At 32.0% G+C, this 26,445-nt stretch overlaps 1 protein-coding gene across 3 annotated transcripts in view; it reads right to left on the bottom strand.

Annotated features, from left to right (window-relative positions):
* Positions 1-26,445, bottom strand: part of LOC114338947 (myosin-4) — a 179,971-nt gene that overhangs the window by 98,995 nt on the left and 54,531 nt on the right. The gene's annotated exons all lie outside the window — the stretch shown is intronic.

Genomic DNA, 26,445 nt, shown 5'->3' on the forward strand with positions numbered 1-26,445 from the left:
ACTTCGTACCAATCGTAACAGAGCGAGTATCGACCATTGTATCTACTTTGATTACTCTAATTACTTCGTTACTTCATACCAATCGTATTAGAGCAAGTAACGACTATTGTATCTACTTTGATTACTCTGATTACTTCGTTATTTCGTACCAATCGTATCAGAGCGAGTAACGACTATTGTATCTACTTTGATTACTTTGATTACTCTGATTACTTCGTACCAATCGTATTAGAGCGAGTAACGACTATTGTATCTATTTTGATTATTTTGATTACTCTGATTACTTCGTACTTCGTGAAGGTCGTTATTATATCGGAATCCCTATACAAAATACCTACCTACTGAGAAATACAATTCTCGATATGATTACCGGTACTCAAATACAAAAGTAGGTAATCATAGTAATCAAATCATTTTTATCTCTTAAACAGATTGGCGAAGGTCGTTGTTACATCGTAATACCTATACAGACCTACCTACTGAGAAATATGACTCTCGATATGATTATTATCGGTACTCAAATACAAAAGTAGCAAAAGTAATCATAGTAATCAAATCATTTTTATCGCTTAAACAGATCGGTGAAGGTCGTTGTTATATCAGAGTACCTATACAAAATACCTACCTACTGAAAAATACGATTCTCGATATGATTACCGGTACTCAAATAAAAAAGTAACAAAAGTAATCATAGTAATCAAATCATTTTTATCCCTTAAACAAACAGATCATTTTTATCCCTTAATCAAATAATCAAATCATTTTTATCCCTTAAACAGATCGGTGAAGGTTATTATATCGGAATACCTATACAAAATACCAACCTACTAAGAAACACGATTCTTGATATGATTACCGGTACTCAAATACAAAAGTAACAAAAGTAATCATAGTAATCAAAGTAACGAATACTGTAAATGATTACTTTATGCAAAAGTAACGATTTGTAACGAATACTCGAAAGTAACTCTAATTAATCAACATCACTACTAGCGAGGGCCGAAAGTCCCTGAAAACTTCTATAGTGTTCATTTTAATAAGTTATTGGTGAAAAGGAAGAGAAAATTGAGTGTGATTTTTAATTTCAAATATCTCATTCAAAAGAAACTTTTTATTTATTCTAAGGAACTTTTGACCCTTGGTAATAATGTAGTCTTCTATTCTGCATTGAAATTTTTCAAAACTATTTATTAGTTTTTTCAGGATTCGAAAAAAATGAACCATGTCCGTGGTGATATTTTCCAAATCGAACATTCGCTATCCTTGTCATATAACGCACTCAGTGGAACACAATGTGGTGGCAAGACAGTGACACTACTACAGCAAGGATACTATAATATTTGGCACGGTTTTAGGAATATTTTGAGTTGCTTATTAAATAACATTGATAGTGTATTTTATAAATAATTGATTTAAGGCGTGAAATTAATAAAAAGTTATTTATTGCTTATTATTTATGGAAGATCCAGGCAGAGAATATACCAGGATATATTCTGTAATGCAAATATTTTGTTGTTAAAGATGTCCAAAATTGATCTAAGCGTTCCATAGTAACAATACTTATATTATTAAAAAATCAGTTTATCACTTTTTCTCTTTTCTCGATTATTACTTTTTATTGTATAGTATATAAATTATTGTAATCACAATAAATTTTAATTGTTAGTGAAAAAATAATCATATTAATTAACTAAATTAATAATTTAAGCGATTATACTAGTAACGGTTATCCAAGAACATTCGAAAGCCATCTCTAAGTTAACGATGGCAATGTGATTGTCAAAACTAATATTTATATCTCCATACCAGTGATAATTTTACTACACGTAATTCGCCGTGTAAAGGGAGAAAAAGTAGGGATAGCCGTAAAATATTTACACCTAGGTACCTACGCTCTTTGGCTATATAACTACCACAGTTATAAAAACTTACTATTGAAGTAAATGGCTACAAGCGGACCAGTGTAGAGAACAATGAAAAGAACTGAGGGAGACATATATCCAGCAGTTATATCAGGGGAAAATAATAGCAGTTGTTAAAGGAGCATAATAATGAACATGACGACACTAAGTCGATGTTAAAAGAATTAAAATTATTAAGGGGATATACACATCCCTGCTCGAAAAGCACGTGGTACTATTGTGAGAGGTGAAGAGCGTTGGTTGGTCCGGGGTGCTATTTCTTATGGTAGCAGATCACCATTAATTTTCATCAGAGGCAATATGACAACCCGACGCTAAATTCAGGAAGTAGTGGAGCATCATTTTATTCCATACTTTAAATATTAGCAGATGTGTTTACGGACAGACGGACTGACAGACAGATGATGGATAATGATTCAAAGTTTTGACCATTTTTTTATTGTTATAAAATGGATGAAAACAATAAAAATGGTGATAACAACTAAGAAACTAGGAAGGGTGACTAAGAACAATAAAAAGATCCAATACAATAAGCAATTGAACTACATTTTGGCCAAACTTCCATTTTGACCATAACTTTTTAATCGGAAATGCCATCAAAACTGGAACTAAATAGTCGAGCTAGAGTTTTCAATACGCGATGATTAATATATCACATGTAATATTTTTGCGACTATAATTATACTTCCGATTACATATTTTAACCGGCAGTGATATAAAAAACGGACGGGCAGACAGTCATGAAACTGAAAGTATATATTTATTCCCATCTTGCTAAGGAGCGTCGAATAATATATCGCTTGTACAATCTAGGCCACTTTAAAACAATACTTCCGGTTGCAACTATAAAACCGGAAATCCGAGGTGAACTTTTTCACCTCTAATACCATCTTTGGGTTATAAGCTCTCATTCGACATCTCATTTGTCATTCTATCTATTTAAATAATGGAGGAGTTATATTCACGGACAGAAGGACGGAGAGACAGGCATGAAACCGAAAGTATATGTTCTCGTCTTGCTAAGGCACGTCGTATAATATATTGCTTCTACTATTTCGGCGACTTTAAACCAGAACTTCCGGTTACAACTCTAAAATCTGAAGTCCTAGGTCAAATGTCTCAACTTTAATACCATCCTTGGCTTATAAGCTTTCATTAGACATCTCATTTGTCATTCTATCTGGTCTAATGACGGAAGAGTTGTGTTTAGAAAATCTCTGGGACAGATGGACATAGTTAAATTCAAGGTATTCACATTTTTTTTCAAAATGGGTAAAAACAATATCTAATATATTGTATTTCTTGGATATTATATTAGGAGATACACAATTAAACTATTGTATTCAAATTACAAAATCCTTATGATAACTAAAATTAATTAAAGCTTTATTGTTGTTTGAAAACTTTTAAACCTACCAATCTAATAAAAATTTATATCAATATCCATTACATTTAAAACAATTATTATACGGAAACTATTAATAATGAATGCATTTGTTTGGAAATAACATACGAAAACAAAAATAAAACATTCGATGGCGTGCTAACAAGAATGCTGGCTCAATGCCAGCCATTGGTGTTAGGTTAGATGGATGTTTTCATTTTTAATGTGCTGTTTTATGCTCCTTCTTTAACGATTATTTAATAGAAAATTTCTGGAACATTGTGATCAACTGGCAAAACACGTGTTTCCTCAATTAACCCTCTACTTAAAAAATTTAAAAAGCTGTTCAAGATATTCAAAAGAATCAAAGTTCAAAATAGCAGGAACATAAATATTTATCACACACTTGTGTATGTAGTTTACTTTGTTCAATAAATATGATAAAGTTGACGAATTATCAGTAGTAATTGCACAAGAGCTCTAAAATTATCGAATTTTTCCCGAGTGACACTTTGACAGTTTTAATTTCACGACCCGAAGGAGAGTGCACCCCCTATACCAGTGATACTAAACCTGCGGCCTGCGGGCCGCATGCGGCCCTCTAGCGTTTTTTATGCGGCCCGAAGGCTAACTAAAGGTCCCTGTGATCAAATTATTTGTCAAATTTCACATGTTTTTCAAATTATTTGATAGTATGCCGATGTGTTTGAGGCGTGTTTGGGCGTGAGGTAGACAGTTTAATGATTTTCATTTTAAATTATATTGAAATTTTTAAGAACTCTGATTAAAAAGCAAGGTATTATTAACTTTTATTAATAAATTATTAAAGTTAATGAACAAATACTCATTTTAAAAATAGTCAATACTTATTTACTACATTTACGACCCATTTAGTAATCACAAGAAAAATTCAGGTTCGGATTGACAAAAAAAAATTATTATAATTGTGACCTTGAAACAACACCCTGTATATTAAAGTTTTTAAAATTCGTCTGCACATTTGAAAAGAGCACAAAAAACTAAGTTTAATTGCTCGCTTCAATTTTTTGCGCAGATAATTCAATGACATTAATTTTGAAATTGTATCGAAATTTTTGTTTTGAAAGTTCGAGTTCTTAAAAATTTCGACATAGGTAATTTCAAAATTAAAGTCATTGAATTAAATTTTCTGTGCAAAAAATGGAAGCTCCATTAAAGCTCTTTTCAAATGTGCAAAAGGGTTTTGAAAATTTCAATATAGATGATGTTGTTTCAAGGTCACAATGGATTTATAATTTTGTTTAATCCGGACCTGGAATTTTCTTGTGATTAGTAGTTGGGTGGTTTGGGTTCTAAATGTGACATAATATGTGTACCAAATATTAAAAAATATATATATACAAGGTGGCTATAAAGTTATGGGTCCAGAAAGAAATGGGCAAAATCGATAAAACACCCTATAACTCGGTTATAAAGTCGGTGGAGCAATAAATTTTAGTATGTCTAGAACCGCCTCATTTACCTCTATTCGCCATTCAAGTATTTCCGTTTCCCAATGAAACACCCTGTATACTACTTCATCTTGATTGCGGTCCGCAAGCTGTGGCAATAGCTACTAACGGCCGGTTTCACAAAGTAAAGTTAACTTGTGGTTAAGAGATAACCTCAAAATTACCCCAAAATATGCCTTTCAGTTTCATAATTGTTACCCTTCTGGGTATACCCATAAGGGTAACCCACTCCAACCTCTGGTTAAAAATTCTGTGAGTTAACCATACTTCGCCGTTGACCTGAAACTAAAACGCATATTTTGACGTAACTTCCCAGGAAAGAAAAAGGTTGAGTATCGCTGCCCTATACCAACCCAACATCATACGTCGGCACTCCCACGACGAGTACCTTCAATTTTTTTTAACAAATACACTTATTATGATGAAAACCAACGGAAATTTCTTATAGAAATTGAGCTTTTCTTGTATTACCTTTGGAAAATCCATTAATTAGATTTTAAATATTCAGGTCCTTTAAAAACTCAGATTTTATACAAATAATAACAAGATTTTCTAGCCGCTCCTGACCCATTCGAAATCTTAAGTAATTCTTAATTAGTTTTAGTTTAGAAAATGATCTCTCGGTTTAAGCTACAGAAATCGGTATAGTTAATAATATACGTAACGCAATAGTAATGTTTTGGAATGAGTGGGCTAAGTTATTTTTTGCAATGTAATTAAGTGTCTCTCCTACATATGATACTGTTCCATCGTAAATTTGTAGAAATTGTAATTTGGTTAACAGTTCTGTTTCGTAGTTTCGTCTATGTCTCTCTCGTTTAAGATTTTTGTCAGTTAACGCTTCTTCAAGTTTTTTACAAAAATGAAATTGATCTTCATCAGAATACTTGCCGAGAATCCTCAGTACTCCACAAAAATTTGAAAACATCGGCATGGGAGAATAACAGCTCAAATCTCTCATTTACAGATGAAAGAGTAATATCTAGCATTCCAAAAAAAACAGGTAACTTTGAATTTTAATTCTTGGTTTTCAATTGATTGATCTTCACTTTCATATGAAAATTATTTTTTATTCTTCGTGGCAGTAAGTTTTCTGCATTTTTGAATTTCGCATCTACGTCCAAGGCAATTGCTGATTCTTTGGCATCTACTATCATGTCACTGAAGCCTTTATCTGAACGATATTCTTTTAAAAAGGTATTTAGGCTGTTCAAGCTTTCGCAAGAATTTAAAATATTAAATTTTTTAGTTTGCAGAATCTTGATAACAATATCGACTTTACTTAGTATCTTGTACCACAAGACTAACATACAAAGTCATAATTTTTATTTTTTTTTATCAAAATTATTCTCAGAAAAAATTTCACATAGAGCGTCATAAATTTCACCCAACTGAAATCTTAGAGGGGTTATCGCATCAATCCTGCTAGACCAACAACTGGTCTCTGACAAAGGTTTTAACGTTAAATTTGAAATGTTAGGTTTCAGCAGGGCCCCCGCTACCATATGTGCAAAGTGTGCAATGCACACCGGCACCAAAACCCGTAGTCAAACATTGCAAAAACAGCAAAGAAACAAAAAAAGAAAAATTAATTTTAAAATAAACGTTGAGAAATTAAATAGGATTCAGTTTAAACAGACACTAAATTTGATTAGTATATATCATCCAGTTACTGCCGATTCCCATTTGCGAGAACATAATGTCAGAAGTCAGGCATTTTAATTTATTTTGTTATACTTTTATTCTATTTGTTTCATTTTGATATTTTAGCCTACTAATAATAGTCCATTTACTTACTGACTTTTGTTGTAAATTTTAAAGAACCGCTTGGATTGACATACAACTTGTCATACACATAGCTAACAAGAAAAGAAGCGTTACCTACTGTGCCGATGTGTGCTTTTGCTCTGGGGGTAAAAGGGGTATTCTCAGGGGAGTACGCCCGAGAGAATACCCCCGAGAATACCTGGGGGTATTCTCGGTGGTGAGAAAACATTCGTTCAAAATAAGTCCGGAATTGGATAAACTGACTAAATCTAAACAACTTTTGTTATATAGAGATTTTCAAGTCAATTCTTTTCGAGTTATTTGCGAGTGAGTTTGTTCATTTTTCAACAAAAAAACCCGTTTTTTAGACGGTTTTTCGCAATTAAAAACTAATTATTTTATCGAAAAAATACTCTTAGGAAAAATATAGCTTTCAAGAAAGTGAAAAAAATAATTTATATATGAAGTCTGCAAAACCCAGTAGGAAGCAGAGTTGTAGCTAATGAAAAGTAGGTTCTTATTCGTCAAATTCCAAATCGAATATTTCAACGTGAAATAACCAAAAAATTAAGCACTTTTCGGGGAAAATTTATTTATTTATTTATTCACGGGCAAGCCCTATTCCGATATAAATTTTACAGTGTTCTAAATTATATAACATAATTATACAATTATATAACATTAATGTTAACCAATTATATAACATAAACTATCGTAATATAACATATAACCAAGTGGTTTGAGAAAAAATAACTCGTATGAGTAATACAGTTACAAAAAAGAAAGAAAAAAAGAATAAGATAACATTAGGTCAGTACAATTACAAACAAAAGATATCACCTAAATCAATTCGGAAATGTTGTAAGGTATAACGGTTTTAAGTTATCTAATACATACAGGTCATGTAACACTAATCACAATACAAAAGCTCTGGCCGAAAATATTAAAAAGTTAAAAAGTTAGGGAAGAAATTAGGTTTTTAAAGCGGGAAACTGATATATTAAAAATTTCGAGGTTATTTAATGAGTTAGCTAATCGAAGAGTTCTAGGAATAAATGTGTTGTAAGAATAATTGAATCTATGAAAAGAGACATAAAAGGTTTGCACCTGCCTAGTCGAACGACTGGGGACAAATAGAGATATTTTGGAGAGAAGTTCGGGGCAGTTACACAGCCCGTTGATAATTTTAAATAAAATAATTAAGTCTCTTTGTTTTCTGCGTACCTCAAGAGGAGGTAAGTTCAGTATGCGCTCTAATACAGAATAGTCATAGTATACATGCAACTTACTGGCAGTATATCTCAGAAAATTGTGTTGGACAGCCTCAATCTTCAGTTTATGAGTAAAGTAATAGGGGGACCAAATTGTGGAACAGTAATCGAAATGAGATCTAACCAGGGAGAAATAAAGAGATTTAATAGCTGAGATGTTTGTAAAGTCTCTAGTGGTTCTTTTTATAAAGCCAAGCATCTTCATAGACTTCTGTATTGTACTGTAAATGTGTGATTTATAGCTAAGGGCGGAGTCAAGGATCACACCTAGATCCCTAGTTTCAGAGGCAGAATGTAAGGTCAGATTATTTATACTATATTCGAAGATGATTGGATGATGAGTTCGGTGGAAACGAAGAATATGGCATTTGGATGCATTCAAACACATACCATTTTGCATACACCAGTTAGATAGGCGATCAATATCACCTTGTAGACTAAGTGAATCAGCCTCAGATGTGATTATTTTAAAACATTTTAAATCATCAGCGAATAACAAAGTTTCACTTACTTGGAAACAGGGTATTAGATCATTGATAAATATATTAAACAACAGAGGTCCCAAGTGTGATCCCTGTGGTACACCTGAGTTAACAGAGATGGTATGAGAATAGTGATGATTAACCCTGACAATTTGCGATCTTTGCGTAAGATAGCTCTTGAGCCACTTCAATATAAGGCCATCAACTCCGTATAAATAAAGTTTATGAATCAAGAGCTCATGATTAACTTTGTCGAAAGCTTTGGAAAAGTCAGTATACACAGAGTCAACTTGTAAACCCCTCTCAAGAGCATCTGTCAAAAAATCAACATATGTTATGAGACCCAATTCTGCTGATTTTTTGGATGTAAATCCAAATTGTTGGGCCCCTATAATTGGCGAGAAGTCATAACTTAAATAATCGGAAATAATGCTCTCAAAAACTTTAGGAATAGCACTAAGAATACAAATGGGACGATAGTTACCTATATCCGATTTTCGACCTGATTTATATATTGGAGTGACATAAGAGTTTTTCCAGTAGTCTGGAAATTCCCCTGTTGATAAAGACTTATTAAATATATAAAAAAGTGGGCGCGATAGAATGAAGCTGAATGTTTTAAGGAAAGTGGGGGGAATTCCATCAGGACCAGGACCTTTGTTGGTATTGAGTTCAGACAGTTTTTCGTAGATTTTTGAAATTTCAATGTGATAATTAGACACATTAACCAAAGGTGAAATCTGGGTTACATGCGGATGTAAGGATTGGTTAGTATAGACGGAAGAGAATTGGTTAGCAAAAAGATTAGCAATATCAGTTCCATTGAAGGCAGTACGATCTCCAAGAGTCATTGTATTAGGTATAGCGTTATTTTCCCTTTTACTACTTACAAATTTCCAAAACGATTTAACGTTATTAACAATAGAATGTTCGGTACGTTGAATGTAATCAGCATAACACTGTCTTGATAAAAATTTACATCTAGTTCTTAAGTTACTAAATGCTGCATAACTTTCTGGACACCTTGTGCTCTTATATATCTTGTGCACTGATTTCTTCTCGTGAAGCAACTTCTTCAGCTCAGAGGAGTACCAGCATGGATATTTCTTATCACAGATTTTTTTTAGCGGAACAAAACAATCAATGATGGAATAAAAAATGTCGTAAAATACAGAAACCATGTCAGAGAGTACTTTTCCTTGAAGTGCACCATCCCAATTAATTGCTTGAAGGGATGAACGAATTGCTGCATAGTCAGCATGAACAAAGTCATAATAATACTCTTCACCAGATAAATGATCATTTGTGATTTTGAGTGGCAAACTGCATTCAAGCGGAGGATGATGTGTGTCCACTGGAATTAAAGTGTCGATAGCCTTCAATACATCAATACCCAATGGAGATAAAATGAGATCAAGCGTAACTCCTCTATCGTTGGTTATTTCGTTGGTCTGGAAGAGATTGAAAAAAGCACAGATATTGGATATAGTTTCAATAGAATCAGCTTCAGATTGTGTAGCTGTAGGCTGAGGAGAAGCAACGGAACAATAATCATCGACATCCCAAACTGCAGATGGAAGATTAAAATCACCCAATAGAAAAAGGTTTGCTCTATCATATTGCTCGCTTATAGTGATAAGCTGTTCAAAGTACGATTGGTATAAAGTAGCTATAGATTTAGGTGGAAAATATACTGTACCGATTATAGATTTGTTATTAAAGAGAACAAACAACTGTTCAATCGAAGGATCAGACTGAATTTGATAAGAAGGAATTGAGTTCTTAATGGCAATCAACACTCCCCCACCTCTACTGAAGACACTGGAGTCCTTAGAGCGGTCAGTTCTGTAGATGTTGTAGTTGAGAAGTCCAAGTTCAGCATCCGTAATTTCAGGTGTGAGCCAGGTTTCAGTTAAGATAATGATATCATAGGAACAGTTGCTGACATTCAAGCTGAGGTCAGACAGTTTAGTTCTTAGTCCTCTAACATTTTGGTAATAAAGTATAGGGCTGCCCGGTTTTAGTTTTTTTTACAGATTTTCGGTGTATTGTTGAAGTATTTAATAGTTAAATTTTGCTCACCAGCCTGTTGACGCACTCTAAGTTCGTTTTTCACTGAATCGAGTTGCTTTTTCTGACAGGGAGTTTGATCAGATAGGAAAAATATTTTATTTGCCTGGCCTAATTTAACTTTGTTTCTTAAGATTTGATGCACTTCGCGAGCCGAGGAAAGAACGACTTTAATTGGTCTATGACCGTTTTTATTCTTCTTCCCAAAACGAAAGATATGTTTACTGTTGACACTTATCGCACCTTCACTCGCTCCAGATAAAAGTGTTTTTATTTGATTAATATCCTCAGTTGAAGTTGATGGTTCTGGGAGATTGAAGATAAGTAAATTATTTGACCTTTTTTGGCGTTCGTGTAGCTCATTTATGATGTCATCGGTTATTGGAAAGTTACTCTTGTTATCTTTTAGCATCTGGATTTCAGCTTTGAGTAAGGTGACTTCGCACTTCAGGTTTTCAACTTCTCTTAGAATTTTGGGCACACTTTTGAATGACAGTCGGCAATCAGAACAAAAGTAGAACAACGTTCTCTTCTGGATTACAACAGCTCGAAGTTCAGAAGCACTTAAGCCAGTACATCCTTCGGTCGGATGAAGAATAATATGACAGCTGTCACAAGCCACTGATTTATCACTGATATCTTCATTGCACTTTGAACACTTATTTGCAGCCATAATGCCAATTTCACTGGGCTAATATAATGTGAGTATATCAGTTCTAATATTCCTGGACTAATAAACCTATCACCTCAATTAAGTTCTTATCAGTTGGCACTTTTTTTGGCTTAATTAGTAGCTTTTTATAAGGAGTATACACAATAGATGAAATAATATTATCAAATATTGATTGGACTTGCAAACAAAAACAAGAAAATTAATCTCTTCAATGAACGTAAATACATTTGAAGAACAATACACAAAAAGAACGAAAATTTTGGATAAGTTTAAACCACTTTAAATCCAATAATTCGAGCAGAGATCAAAAAACACATTCATTTCTAAAAAGAAGTCTTACAAAATAATTCATTACAACTTATTTTAAATGTTTAAGAAACGCTTTATTTATATGAACTGTAAGTCTCATCGGATTAAAGTGCATCGGATTTTTGAAAAAATTTAGTTTTAAAGTAATTTTTTTCAATCTTGAAAAAATTTCTTTTTCCAAATAACTTTAAAATTAATTAGTGATACCAAAAATCTCAAGCAGTAAAAAAATGTAGATTTTGCTTTTCTCAATATTTTGGATGTTTTGTTTTCCTGTAAGACACAAATTGGAAGGTATGGCTGTTCAAATTTTGCATACACTCATGCTTAGTGACTCGTTCAGCCCTTTCGCCCTTTTAAATACAGCTTTTTCAAAAATAAGCTCTTTGAACCGATTTAAACTTCAGATCATATAAACAATACATAAGTAAAGTAACTTTGTGGTCAAGCATTAACGATTAATTTCATTTGGGATGCTAATTAGGGGGTGGTTTTCATGATTTTTTTTGCCAAAAAAAGGGACCAACATTATTTTTAACTTACTTACTTTTGATGTTAAAAAATATAGCTTCTTTTAAACACTTTAAAAAGTTGTAATGAGTTTTCCCTGATAAGTGCTTGATTTTTTGGTTATTTTACGTTTAAATATTTGATTTATAATTTGACGAATGAGAACCTCCTTTTCATTAGCTACAACTCTGCTTCTACTGGGTCTGCAGACTTCATATATTATATACCTAGGTACTTACACCATTTTTTTTTTCACTTTTTTATAAGCTATATTTTTTTGACAAAATACTTACTTTTTGAGTTATTTGCGAAAATCCGTCTAAAAACGTGAACATAAATTTACTCGCAAATAACTATTGAAAACGGAAATAACGAGAACTATTGAAAAGTATTGACAGAGAATAATCTTAAAGTTAGTCATTTTATCTAATTCCGGACATTTGTGAACGTATGTTTTTTCACCCCCGAGAACGGGTGAAACTCACATTCTAAAGTTCAGTTTTCTGGTTTATTTCAAGCACCTACCTACCTTCAAAAAATAAATAAAAAACATGATCCAAAATGCCTTAAGGGGCGCCAAAATCCTTTTTTGCGCACAGGCGCCAGTACCCCTTATGGGGGGGCCCTGGGTTTCAGAACAGACTACCGATTGTTTGAGGCAGAACAAAAGTTAAAAAACTCTTGACAGGTTGAGAAAAGATGTATACTAAATATACCTATTTGATTTTACAGCATCGTTAATGACAAGGTTTAAACTGTGGTTACAGCAAGGAACAAATATTGCACGTGGATTAATATCTAAAATTCTTTTTTGTACACCTTGATGTTTTCATTTCATATTCTAACCATTGTCGTATCATTGTCCGCTCATATTATAAATTTTCTAAAATTTTCAGCAAAAAGTTGGTTATTTGGATATTTATTTAACTTTGACGACTCAAAGGGCGCCTTTGGCCTTTAACGCCTTGGTGCCGTCGTGCGCCGCACGACCTTGCCCATATGAACGGCGCACGTCCATATGATGCCCTGCGCATCATGCGCACGTCCCTGAGTCTGACGTTCGAAACCTGTAACCTGTTCCTCAATTAAAACTTCCCCTGTTCCAGTGTTCCCGTACATCAAAGTTTGCCCGACTAGACACCGTTAAGCTATTAACAAATGTTCAGCTTGCTATTAATAAACCTTTTTTGGTACGCAAGTCCAGGCCCAATCCCATACTACTATTTAGGAATATACAATAAACTTTATCCAAACTTGCTAAGGGTATGAGCAAATATCAACCCCTCTTCGTCAAAACATTCGTTAATTAAAAATGCAATTTTCATTGCACCAATAATGGTGGCTAAATCCCATATAAACATAATAGGCAGGTAGGTACTTCAAATAATTAATTATAATTTTTTTAGAAATATTAAGGGTGCATTTATTTTGTTAATTATTAGAGTCCTCTTTCATTTTACATTTATTTTGCTCCAAATGTTTATTACTTATTTTGTGCAAATCCTTCAGGTAGATCGCACCCTCGAGGTAGTCCGCATACTATAGTATTTTTTCTAGCACCAAACTTTTTAATACATTTAATACAATAAAATGATGGACGTAGATATGATATGAATAGAAATATTGAGAGAGATGCTAAAGAAAAACTAGCAGATACGAGAAGAACGTATATAAGAACGTATTTAAGAGAAGAAAATACAAAAATTAAGTATTTAGGTTTTAGTTTTATATTTAGTTCGATATTAACACTGAAAGAAGACTAACTGATATGATTTTTTTAATAGCTCTGACTCAATACCCAATTGATTCGTTCGTACTTAACAGTTCTTAATCACCTACTACCAGCATCATTAATGCAGCAAATGAAATCTGTTCAGATCAAATGGTGCACATGGTTATTAAAACTTATAAATAAATCTTTTCAGTTCGTTTACCCCCTGAGATGTACAGAAGTGAAAATCCGACATTGAACAGGATCGGACTTATATCACAAATAAAAAATTAAACAGATTGAGTTTTTCGGAACTATTGCAAATGTACCTAAATATCTTAATTGTATATCGACGGGGTCACGACAGAAAGGCATAAGCGCCATTGACAGTTTTATCAGGAGACACAAAAAACGTTTAATATCGCTTATAGACCAATCAAGTTAGTAAAAAATAAGCCGTTTTTCGACATAATTGAAAAGACGAGGTTTGACAGTTGAAATGTGTAGTATGAGATATTACAAAAGGGCTACCATCTTGGGATTCATCATTTTTTAGTGGAGCAATTTTTAAATAAACAATCAAAACGTCAAACTTAGTTTTGTGCTCATAACTTAAAAACTTGTTTATTTAGAGATTTGACGTTCAGAGGTAACTTTTTTAGAATAAAAAGATACATCGAATGAGATACGCTAAGTGAAAATCGGTTAATAAACAAAAAAGTTATTGCAAAACAGACGACAAAATCATTGTTTTTTAATATTGTTAATAACAATTTTATTGTTTATTAGAATATGTTTAAATATACCTAAACTTGAGGGCATTATGGTGTTTGAATGGTGTGCAAAAAATGGTCCAGATCTGTTTAATAGTTTTCGCAAAATTGAATTTGTTTATAAATTTTTTTGAAAAACGAGCTAATTTCTGAGGCTGGTCCAGTTAATATAGCTGAATGTATCTCAATAATCCGGAGCTCACTTCCTTCGTTAAGATGTATACTAACAGCCCATGAAAAAAAAAAAGTAAAGAAAAAATAAATATACGTACACAAAATTATTTGTTAATAAATAGCAGTTTTTAAGCTTATAAACAATTACAATAATTTCGTAGAAATTAGATCAAATTAAATGTCAATAAAAAGTACGGAAAGCTGGTTAAAATACACAACTTCTAAAAAAAAAATTTTAGGTCGTACGACCCTTGTGGTCTGAGATAGCCCCTTTTTTTGAAAAAATCACTGTTACGTTAATTAACAACACTAAGATCTGAAATTAACCAATATTTTATAAGAAAAGTCAAAGTTTTTAACAAAGTTTTTAGCAAGAAAAAATGTTAAAAATTGTTTAAACAGTAGTGTTATAAACAAAAATATTTTGCATTCCGACTAAAGTAAAAAATAGCGGGCGTAGTCGACTGACTGAATAGTGCACGCGGTTGACGACCGGCAGCAACTCCTAAAATTACGTTATACCGACCACAAAAATCAACTTTAAAGTGAATAACAAATTTTCGTCATTCCTTATGTTTTCGAGGTCTCCAAATCCGAATATGGAGTTTATTTTTTTCTAGAATTAGTGGAACATGTTCAAAAATCAAATTTTATGCCAAAATGCGATAAATCAATTTTGATGATTTTTCAATTTTAACTCACTGTATTTTTGGTCGCTGTAAATATTTCCTTTTGAAAATTTTACTGTGCTATCTTTGAAGCATTTAGATAACAATGAGATTTGTCCAAAATGATTAAACACATTAAAAGAGAAGTTGTTAATTTTTAAACATTTTGTCGTCAGATTTCGTTAGTTTCATGCTTACTTAAAAAAGTCGAGTGACAAACTTTTAAGTTTATAATTTTAACTAACACAGAAATAAAATATAATTCATGAAGAAGTTTTCCAAAAAAATAGGACATCGCACACATCTTATGGAAAATATAATGTCACTCAAATTCAATAAAATTTATACCAATAGATTCGTTTTAAATTAACGATCAAATCTTATCATTGCGCCAACTCTCTATTTTCAAAAATAAGAGCAGAAATTGATATAAACAAATCTGAAATCAAATGGGTAGGTACATAAGTTAGAGAGAGAAAAAATATTTTAAAATACCCAGATTTTCGGTACTCCATAAATCAGCGGATTAGTTTCACTAATCCGCTTAGGCCCAGCGGGATTTAAGCTGTTATGAATAGCACTCAGAGCAATAATGATTGTAGCTAACATTTTATGGACTCCAAAAATGTGATTTCGATAAACTTTAATTGCAATTTGCGCAGTAATTAATCATAATTAAGAGTTGGCGCAATGATAAGAATTGATCGTTAATTTAAAACGAATCTAATCGTATAAATTTTATTGAATTTGAGTGACATTATATTTTCCATAAGATGTGTGAAATTTAAAATATGCAATAAGAAAAATGTTATGTGACTTTATAGACGAGCGGCACACTGGCACACCCCAAAAAAAGGTTATTTCTCGAGATACTGATACTAATTTTGGTAATACTTTATATTTTTGATGGTGCTGAAAACGAAAATTAGGGTTGTTTTGAAAAAATGCCCCTTTTTTTGAAAAAATCACTGTTACGTTAATTAACAACACTAAGATCTGAAATTAACCAATATTTTATAAAAAAAGTCAAAGTTTTTAACAAAGTTTTTAGCAAGAAAAAATGTTAAAAATTGTTAAAACGTTAGTGTTATAAACAAAAAGTATTTTGCGTTGCGACTAAAGTAAAAAAAAATAATGGGCGTAGCCGAATGAGAATAAATTCGCGGACTACCATTCGCTAGCGCTAGACCAATGCAGCCCATTTTTAACATTGACAGTATACCGGATTTGAAGCTTAATATTATATTTATATATTTTGGTAGAAATTTGCATTTTATGAATATTATTATCTTGTACATTTATTTAGTAAAATTATATTTTAAATAAATAAATTTAAAAAATGACAATAAAAAGGCCACTTAAAAAAGGTTTATACATCCCATTAGCTGCTTTGTTTTGGATAATTTTGCAATGAAAATAAGATAAACTTTATTATTTTAATGTGGTACCATAGATAAAAAAAATAGTAAACTTGGTACAGTAGAACCCGATTGGTAGGTATAGGCCATTTTTTATTCTCTATTTTGAATCCGTGTGTAGTCCAGGCTGTATCGTCGACCCCGTTAGGTAAATTATTCCGATTCTTATTTTTTGCACAAACTTACTCAAAAAAAAGGTCCTTATAACAAATCCAAAGGGTACCAAGAGCTACCGCGGCCGGAAAATTGTTTAAACAATTTTTTCATTAGTTTTCTGTTAACTTATAAAAGTTGGGTGACAAACTGTTTAGTTTATAATTTTAATCAACGCAGCATTAAAACATAGGTCCTGAAGAAGTTTTCTGGAAAATTTCAAGTCAAAATATGCAACAGAAAAAAAGTTACGCGACCTTATAGACGAGTGGTACTCCCCAAAAAAAACGCTCATTTCTCGAGATATCAACCACACTGTGGTGAATGGCTAATTTTGGTCTTACTTTATGTTTTTGATGGTGCTAAAAACGAAAATGAGTTTTATTTTATAAAATTTTAGATGGGGAAACATTGTCAAAATCGAAATTTTACCCTAAAAATAAAAAAAAATGAAATCACGTTTTTCTTAAAATTAAAAGTTACACCACCTTTTTTCTATAAAACATTTTGTTCTCTGTACTCTAGATTTTAACATAAAATTAATTAAACAGCTAAATTTCAAATTTTTTCACTCAACTTTTGCGATTAAACTTTGCAGTTCAAGAATCTGCACCTTTTACTTCAAACAATTTATAACTTTCTTTATAGCAAGACAGAAATATTGAAGCAGGTCCCATTGTCTTCAGAATGGTGAGAAATATATACTATAAAAATTTCAGAAAAAATATTAAAATGGAACTGAGTTGTAGCAAGTTAAACGCAAAAAACGTGATTTTTATTTTTAGGGTAAAGTTAAACAAATAATTTTGTGTACGTATATGTAATTTTTTTTTACTTTTTTTTCATACGCTGTTAGTATAGATCTTAACGAAGGAATCAGTCATATTAACTGGACCAGCCTCAGAAACTAGCGCGTTTTTCAAAAAATTTTATAAACAAATTCAATTTTGCGAAAACTATTTAACAGATCTGGACCATTTTTTGCACACCATTCAAACACCATAATGCCCTCAATTTTAGTTATATTAAAACATATTCTAATAAACAATAAAATTGTTATTAACAATATTCAAAAACAGTGATTTTGTCTTCCGTTTTGCAATAACTTTTTTGTTTATTAACCGATTTTCATTTAGCGTATCTCATTCGATGTATCTTTTTTTTCTGAAAAAATTATCTGTGGACGTCAAATTTCTAAATAAACAAGTTTTTAAGTTATGAGCAAAAAACTAACTTTGACGTTTTGATTGTTTATTTAAAAAATGTTCCACTAAAAAATTGATGAATCCCAAGATGGTAGTCTTTTTGTAATATCTCATACTACACATGTCAACTGTCAAACCTCGTCTTTTCCGTTATGTCTAGAAAAAACCTAACTTGATTGGCCTATTAATATTTCTTTTTTTTACATTCTTTTGGCATTTTATTATTATAGAACTGTGGCATTTTGACTTATTATATGTTAGTTATAAAACAATTATCATAAACATGAGATATTTAACATTTTGGTGCTTACGCCTTTAATGTTAGGTTCTGAGGTGTTTAAGCCTTTTTGAAAGGCGGTTACCATATTTGTAAAAAAATATTTTGATCAAAAAATGTCGCTTAGGAACTTGTACGCCTTTTAATTTTACGGAAGTATAATAAAAATGGAGAATAAATCTTTTCATTTTAAAGCATAACAATTAAGTAAAAATAATACAAAATAAACAATATGCAATATATTTATAAGTTTCTTAGAGTTATATTGGTGTAAAAAAATATCATACAAAAATAAAGTTAATTTAATTATCACGTTGTATTAATTATAACAAGAAAATAAACTGAAAGAGTATTCAAAAAACAACAAAAACTATTAAAACGTACCATTTTTTCTACATTGATAACTAAGTAAGTTGTATTAAAAAAATAATAGAAATAAAATACAAATCAAAATTTGATAACAAAAAATTCATCAATAACAAAACAAACTAATAGAAACCAACGACCGATATCGCAGGTAATTTTTTAAAACTAAAATACCTAATTGTTTTTACAAAGAAATAATAAAATAATAGTCTCTTCTAAACAAAATTTTACAATCTAATTTTATTTGAAACTTAACGATTAGAAACAACATAAGTAGTACATACAACTACTATAAGTTAGATAATAGGTGGAATGCATAAAACGTAGTACTTGCTAATGCTTCAAGTGTGTACTATATTTTTGAAGATTTTACTACACTTACAAAGCATTACTATGCTTACAAATGCTTTGTAAGTGTTTTACTACCCTTACAAAGCATTTAATGCTTTGTAAGTGTAGTATAATCTTCAAAAATGTAGTACATACTTGAAGGATTAGCAGGTACTACGTTTTATGTATTCCACCGGATATCTATATTATAATATATTATTAAATATTATCTTCTATATCACTTTCAGGCAAAACATCAGGTACATTAAAATTTGTCATATAAACTGCCTCTGCGTAACACTGTTTTTTAATTTTTAGGTTTTGACAAAGATCTAAAAGATGACAGAACATAATTATGGTGGAACTGGAACGATTAGAGAAAACCACGTTCCTAAGACTTGTCCTTTGAAAGCGGTAAAAGAAATGAAGAAGAAGAGGGATAGAGGAACATACGACTACAGCGTATCAAAAAATGATTCGATTATCATTGTACGATGGAAAGACAATTCCGTTGTCACTGTGGCATCTAATGTTCATGGGGTATTTCCTCTAACCTCAGCTAACAGATATTGTGCTTCTCAAAAGAAAAAGATAGCAATTCCACGACCTGACGCTATAACCCAATATAACAACTACATGAGAGGCACTGATCAGATGGATGCTAATGTCAATGTGTATCGAATTGGAATTAGAGGGAAAAATGGTGGTTTTCCATTTTCACATGGTTATTGGATATCAGCATTCAGAACGCCTGGGTTTTAGCCAGAAGTACGGAAAAAAAATTTGCCAACTTCAGTTTAGAAGGGAAATTGTTCAATGCTACTTATCAAAATACAAAAATCCACCTAAAGGAGCTGGTCGTCCTTCCACATCTGCTGGAGTCTCTAGAGTTCACGAAAATATTCAGTTTGATCGGTTTGATCATTACTTGAGTATGTGCCTAATTCCAAACGAAGACGTTGTGCAGGGACTAATCATGTAGGTAGTGGCGTACGAACGCAATGCCAAAAATGTGATATTGGGTTATGCATTACATGTTTTGCTTCCTTTCATACAAAAAAATAGTTATTTTTAAGTACTTATTTGTTTATTGTATTATTGTTTAATTGTTTTGTTTATTACGTTTAATTTTTTTCCGATAAAGTTTCGGAAAAAAATATGTTATTTAAACATACCTTAAATTCCTAGCGTTCCATATAAGGCACGGCCTCTAACTCAAAAAATATTTAAACAAATAAACTTGTTTAAGTTATAAATTGCTTAGAATACGTGTCTCATGTGTTTATCTAAAATTTACCACTCTAACTTAAACAAAAATAATTCAGGCGTTAATGGGTTAATAGTCGATAGGACGTAAAAACTATTTTATTTTGATACCAAAATATAAATTTAGAAATTTTGGCGCTTACGCATTTTTGTCGTGACGCCATCGATATATTTTTTCTGTTTTAAGTAGCTACAAATATACAGCTTCTATCATAACACTGTACCACATCAAATATATGTTTTTTTTTAAATTAAATTTTATCAAAAAACTTTCGTCTTAAGAGGCTACAGTAGCGCGTCATCAAAACGGAAAACGCGTTCCAAGATTGCGGCTTTAATTTTGAATATTTTATCGAGATATTTGGCACACATATTCGTAATATAGTAAAGAGTGGCGTACAGAGCCTAATTTGAGAAATATGTTAGTATGCGGAAATTACTCTATAGTTAAATAAAATATTAAAAAACGAGCCTGCACCGCCATTAAGAAGAACAAAAAAATACACTTTCTTCAAATAAACTTTTTGATCCCGTGCCTTAATTTTGTGTCACATTGGAACTACTAAAATTTTTTATCTTGAAAAATTGACCTTTTTGAGAAAAGTCACCCGCCTAAAACAATTGCGCTGTGAATTAGAAAAAAATTATCCCCGGTTCTATGAGTCCAAACTTATTTTTTTTAATGTGTTTTTTCATGACTTTTCAGATGGTGTATTTTGTTTTTTTAAGGTTTAAACAGAACAGATAATTTAATTGTTTATTAAGTTATTAATGGTAGGGGAGCCCAAGGGGGGATTTTTGCAGTTACTCGAGCGCGTCAGATTATCACATGGAGAGAAACCTTGTACCCTATAAATGTACCTCTATCATATATAGGCTCTTAATACAGGGGAATTCGTTAAGAGGGGTCCGAGAAAAAAATATCCTTAGAAAATCTCGAAATTGTCATATTAAGATAAGGTAAGTTAAGTACATGCAAAATAATCTATATTTCAAAAATCTGACGATTTGAGCGGGGCGTAAGAAAATGGGCGAGTCACAAAGTTTCACAAAAAAAAGCGAATATTTCGTGAAATGAACGTCAGATCGAAAAACTAAAAAATACGTGTTCAATATTTTTCAAAAATCTATCTGATGATACCAAACACAACCCTCTATGGAGAGGGTTGAGCGTTAAATTTAAAATTTTAAATACGAACTCCGCGATATTTCGCGAAATGAACATCAGATCGAAAAACTGCAAAATACACGTATTCAATATTTTGGAAAAATCTATCGTAACTATCTACACGCCCCCCACGGAGGTGGGGCGGGGGTTACTTTAAAATCTTAAATAGGAGCCCCCAATTTTTATTGCAGATTTGAATTCTTTACGTAAAAATAAGCAACTTTTATTGGAGACATTTTTGCTAATTATGGACAGATGGCGCTATAAACGGAAAAAACGATTGTTGGAAATGGAAAATTAAATTAAAAATGGAATGTCCCCCACTTTATGGAAAACTTAACTTATCTTTTTTGGTTTTTATAACCTACACTTCACAACCCAATAGCTCCCCATAATGCTCGAGTAACTGCAAATTTAGCATACTTTCCTCCCCTATAATGAATTAATTGCTTAAGGCGAGAAATGGTAAGTACATCAATCTGCATCAATTATTTGTAAGTAATTAATTAAAAATGAAGATACTTTAAAAAAGATGAAAATTTTGAGACCTTACAAAAATAGTGAGACTAAAAAAGCCTTTCTAAATATTAACAAAGCATCTGTATTTTTTCTCAAATATGATAAACAAGTGCCATTATTTTCAAGAAAGTCTGTTGAACGTTTTCATCTACAATGAGTAAGTTTTTCACAATATTGAAATAAATTAAAAGTAACTTTTTTTGCTTATATGTTAATAAAAAAAACATGACGCAGTAAAAATTTCGATGCCCACGGGAAGGTACGCCTTTTTTCTATTGAGTTCCCCGACACATTGCAGTTGAAAAATAGCGGCATGATTTTTAAATGCTTCGTTTCCTGGGACACTTTACTAAATCCGAAGAACATTCGTAGAAATGCAAAATATTATGAACCAAAACAAGTGGAAGCAGCGGTGACGAATTAAACTGAACGAACTCCATTCTTAACATGATGAAAAAAAGAAAAGAAAAAATATTCTAATAAGTACATTGTAAAGAATATAAGTAATTCTAATAAGTCTAATGTACATAGACACGAAGAACTGGAGTCTTTAGATGAAGGTGAAGGACCAGAAATACTAAAATCAGAAATACCGTTGGTCCGTTGGAAAGAAAGCCGTTGGTCCTGACAACATACCTCTCATGCTCATAAATGAGGAAAACATTGGAATACTAGTCAAACTTATCAATGATGTTTATTCGACTGGTGATATCCTTGTAGATTTTTTAAAGCCCGAATTCATAACCCTACCATAAAAACAACGTCCGAACAACTGTAGCGATTATAGAATGATAAGCCTTACGAGCCACACTTTGAAAATCTTTCTACGTATCATCCACACATAACAGGTCTGGATCCCGCGTATGAAAAAAAGTTATAGCAAGCTGAAAATTTGTTAATAGCTTAAGGGTGTCTAGTCGGACAAACTTTGATATATGGGAATACTGGAACAGGGGAAGTTTTAATTGTGGAACAGGTTAAAAATTTGGAACGGTCAGACCACGAAAACGCCACATGTAGTTTATCCGACAGAACTTCCAATTGATTTGTACCCTTTAAGTAAACTCTCATGCAAAAATCAGACTGCTATTTATCACCTGCCACAATTCCTGTCATTTGACATATTCTACGTGTTCCACTCATTATAATTCCCATTTGGTGAAGCATTACAGCATTAGACGAAGTGAGAGAAGAGAGTGAGAACATAATTATTATAGGGAACTGGGATGCAAGAGTTGGAAATGACATCAATAAGGGACTTGGAAGTCTTGGGCAGTAGGGACAAAAAGCTGAGAACAGAAATGGTAAGAAGATGATACAATTTTGTGTAAATAACGACTTAAAAATAGGAAATACATTCTGGTATCAAAATATGGAGGACAGATACACTTCTGAATCACAAGAAAGAAATGTTAAAAGTCTAATACATTACATCGTGATTCCTGCAGAAATGAATATTATCAAAAATATAAAAACAGAGAAATTTGCAGAAATAAGCACTCAACACAAGCTACTCGTAGCCGAAATGACTACAAAGAAAAAGGAATATATAGTCGAAAAGTAATACACTAAGATAAATATTAGAAGCTGAAAAAGAGAAAGAGATAAATGGCTATAAACAAGAAATATATGAGGAATTGCAAAGAATAGGGCTAGAAAGAGGCCAATTGGATATGGAAGAAAGATGGAAAGTACTAAAAGACACACTACAGTGGAACCCCGATAAGTCGGCCCCCGATATCCCGGAAATCCGGCTAACACGGACCGATTTTCATCAGACAAACATTTCAACAATAAAAATGTATGTAATATAATATTTGAGAGATAATGGGTATTTGTGTCATTTGAACTATACGATAGTAAAAATGACTCATGGCACACGGCGTTCATTGTTTCGGATTACCGGAAACAACAGGCACCTGATATTCCTTTATTTATTTTAAGCTGTCTTAGCATTGTTTAAAAAAGACTAAAAGACTATTTAAAAAATTATTTTTTAAACAATGGTCTTAGTCTCCACTGTTCTTAAATAACATAACATCGTTCCGATTGTGACCGTATTGTGTGTACCTAGTACAGTCGTATTTCAATTATAACTGAGTTTATCTGTAAGTATACCGTATTTTATTAATTTTTACCATATTCTCAGGCTAGCCCGGATTTTCGATAACCCGGATAGGCCGTGGTCCCGATTAGTCCGAGTTATCGAGGTTCCACTGTATATAAAACAGCAGATAAAATTTGCGGAAAAATGTCAATAAATAAATATCATAAGATAACAGAATGGTGGAGTAAAGAAATAAAGAAAATAATAAAGGAAAAGAAGCAAGCCTGGAAAAAATATCAATAATGTAGAGATGAAAATAACAAAGCAGAAAATATAGAGAAACGTAATAGAGCAAAGACAGCAGTAAGTGGAGCGAAAAAGCTGAGCTGGGAAGAATTCGGAAAAGAATTGGAAGCAAATGAAAAACAGATAACAGAAAATTCTGGAATCATTATGTGCTTGTCATGGGTCGCCTTCAAGGTATACACGAGAATTATAGAGAAGCGTCTAAGATCAGTGATAAAGAAAGAATTGGAAGACGAACAGGCTACATTCAGATCAAACCGTCAAACAAACGATAACGTCTAGATAATAAGGAATATAATAGAGAGACAATGCCGTAAAGGAGATGAACTATTTCTCATGTTCGTTGATCTGAAGGCGGCATTTGATACGATAAACAGAGAAATAATGTGGAAAATATTGGAAAGTTATAATATACCAAAAAAGATGATAAAAGTCATAAAATCTTTATATATGGAAGTAGAAGGCCAAGTACAAATAAATAGAGAAAGATCAGGCACTTTTAAATGGGATAAGGGAATTAAACAAGGGCATGGACTAAGCCCCCTCTTGTTTATAATAGTCATGGATACTTTAATAAAAAATACCAAATATCAAACGAGAAACCTTCAATATATACCTAGTAGGATATAAAAACTTAAATTCAATAAAGATGAACTCCCTTCTATATAGGAGTCGCCAACTTCTTGAAAATTTCAAGATCTTGTCTTGATTTCAAGACAAGATCAAGACAAGAAGTAATTTTGTATCAATACCAAGATTTCTTGTCAAGAAAACAAGAAATCTTAAAATATCTTGACTAATAATGAAAACTCTAAAACGTATTTATTTGTGAAAAAGATAACATAACATATTTTAATTTATTGAACACTTTTTTTGCTAAAACGATTTACAAAAATGTAAATTAAAAATAATAATTAATGATACTTAGGTACCTAATCCTAAAAATACAATTGCAAACTAGATTTTATTTTAAATAACAAATTTAGCACATTTTTAAATCGGAATTGATAAGGCAGATAACATTTTTCATGGAGTAAACGCCTCGCAGATTTCTTGGCTTTTTATTGTTAAAGCTGCTCTTGAAAATAGCCTTTCCGCAGGTACAGATGTTGCTGGCGTTCCGAGAAAATCCTTGGCCATTTTCGATAATGACGGGTAGATATTTTCGTGTCTTCTCCACCAACCAAGTATATTCTCAGACCAGTATATTCTGACCTAGGCTCATTTATGTATTTTTCAATTTCATACTTCCAAGATTGTAAGTTATCATTGTCAGCGTTCTTAAATAGATAAGTAATATCTAATTCAAATTCGTTATCTTCTTTTTTCAGACTAAGTGCTGTCTCTGGTATTGGATTCTGTAGATAATTCTGGGATTTATTAAAATAGTAAGCTTTAAATATTTCTTCAAATTTTTGTACTGCCTCTGATTGTAGAAGTTTTCCCCAAGATGAAGAGGAAAATGTCTCTACTTTATGCCGAGAATCCAAAATAAGAACTATACAGTATATCCAATTAGTTTTGTTATAGTGTTTCAGTATTTTATCTCTCGCAGCTTGAATGAAGTAAATTAATTACTCGTCGGTAGTGTCTCTATCAATTTAATTATCAAGTTAATGAGCCCAATATTTCCAGTTTGTCTAAAAGTAAGTTTACTCCAATTACCACCAATGGGAGTGTGCAATATTTTCCTCCTTCGAGCCTTAGAGTATTGAAGAAAGTATTTTAAAGCTTCTCAGATACTGACAAAATTTACTGATCAGGACCCATTATTTATCTAATATTTTGCATTTATTTCGATTTTCGATCGGGACTCCCCCCAGTGGCCATGTTAGCAGGCAACGCAATAAAAAGGTCGCCGGGGAATCACCGGACCGGGTAATGAAGAAATTTCAAGATCTTGAAATTTATTGAGTCAAGACAAGATATAAAATGTCGTTCTGAAGCTATTTTCTTGTGGCATTTTTATAATCAAGTATATTCAAATGGGAAATAAGCCACAATTTTACCTAAAAATGATTTTATTAACGTTTCGACGCCCAAGTCGAAATTTTTATTAACGTCGAAACGTTAATAAAATCATTTTTAGGTAAAATTGTGGCTTATTTCCCATTTGAATATACTTGATTATAAGATATAAAATGTCAAGAAAACGTCAAGACAAGATTTTTTTTAATTTCTTGATT

The sequence above is a fragment of the Diabrotica virgifera genome, chromosome 3, assembly GCF_917563875.1.
Source record: "Diabrotica virgifera virgifera chromosome 3, PGI_DIABVI_V3a".
In the NCBI taxonomy this organism is placed as follows: Eukaryota; Metazoa; Arthropoda; class Insecta; order Coleoptera; family Chrysomelidae; genus Diabrotica; species Diabrotica virgifera.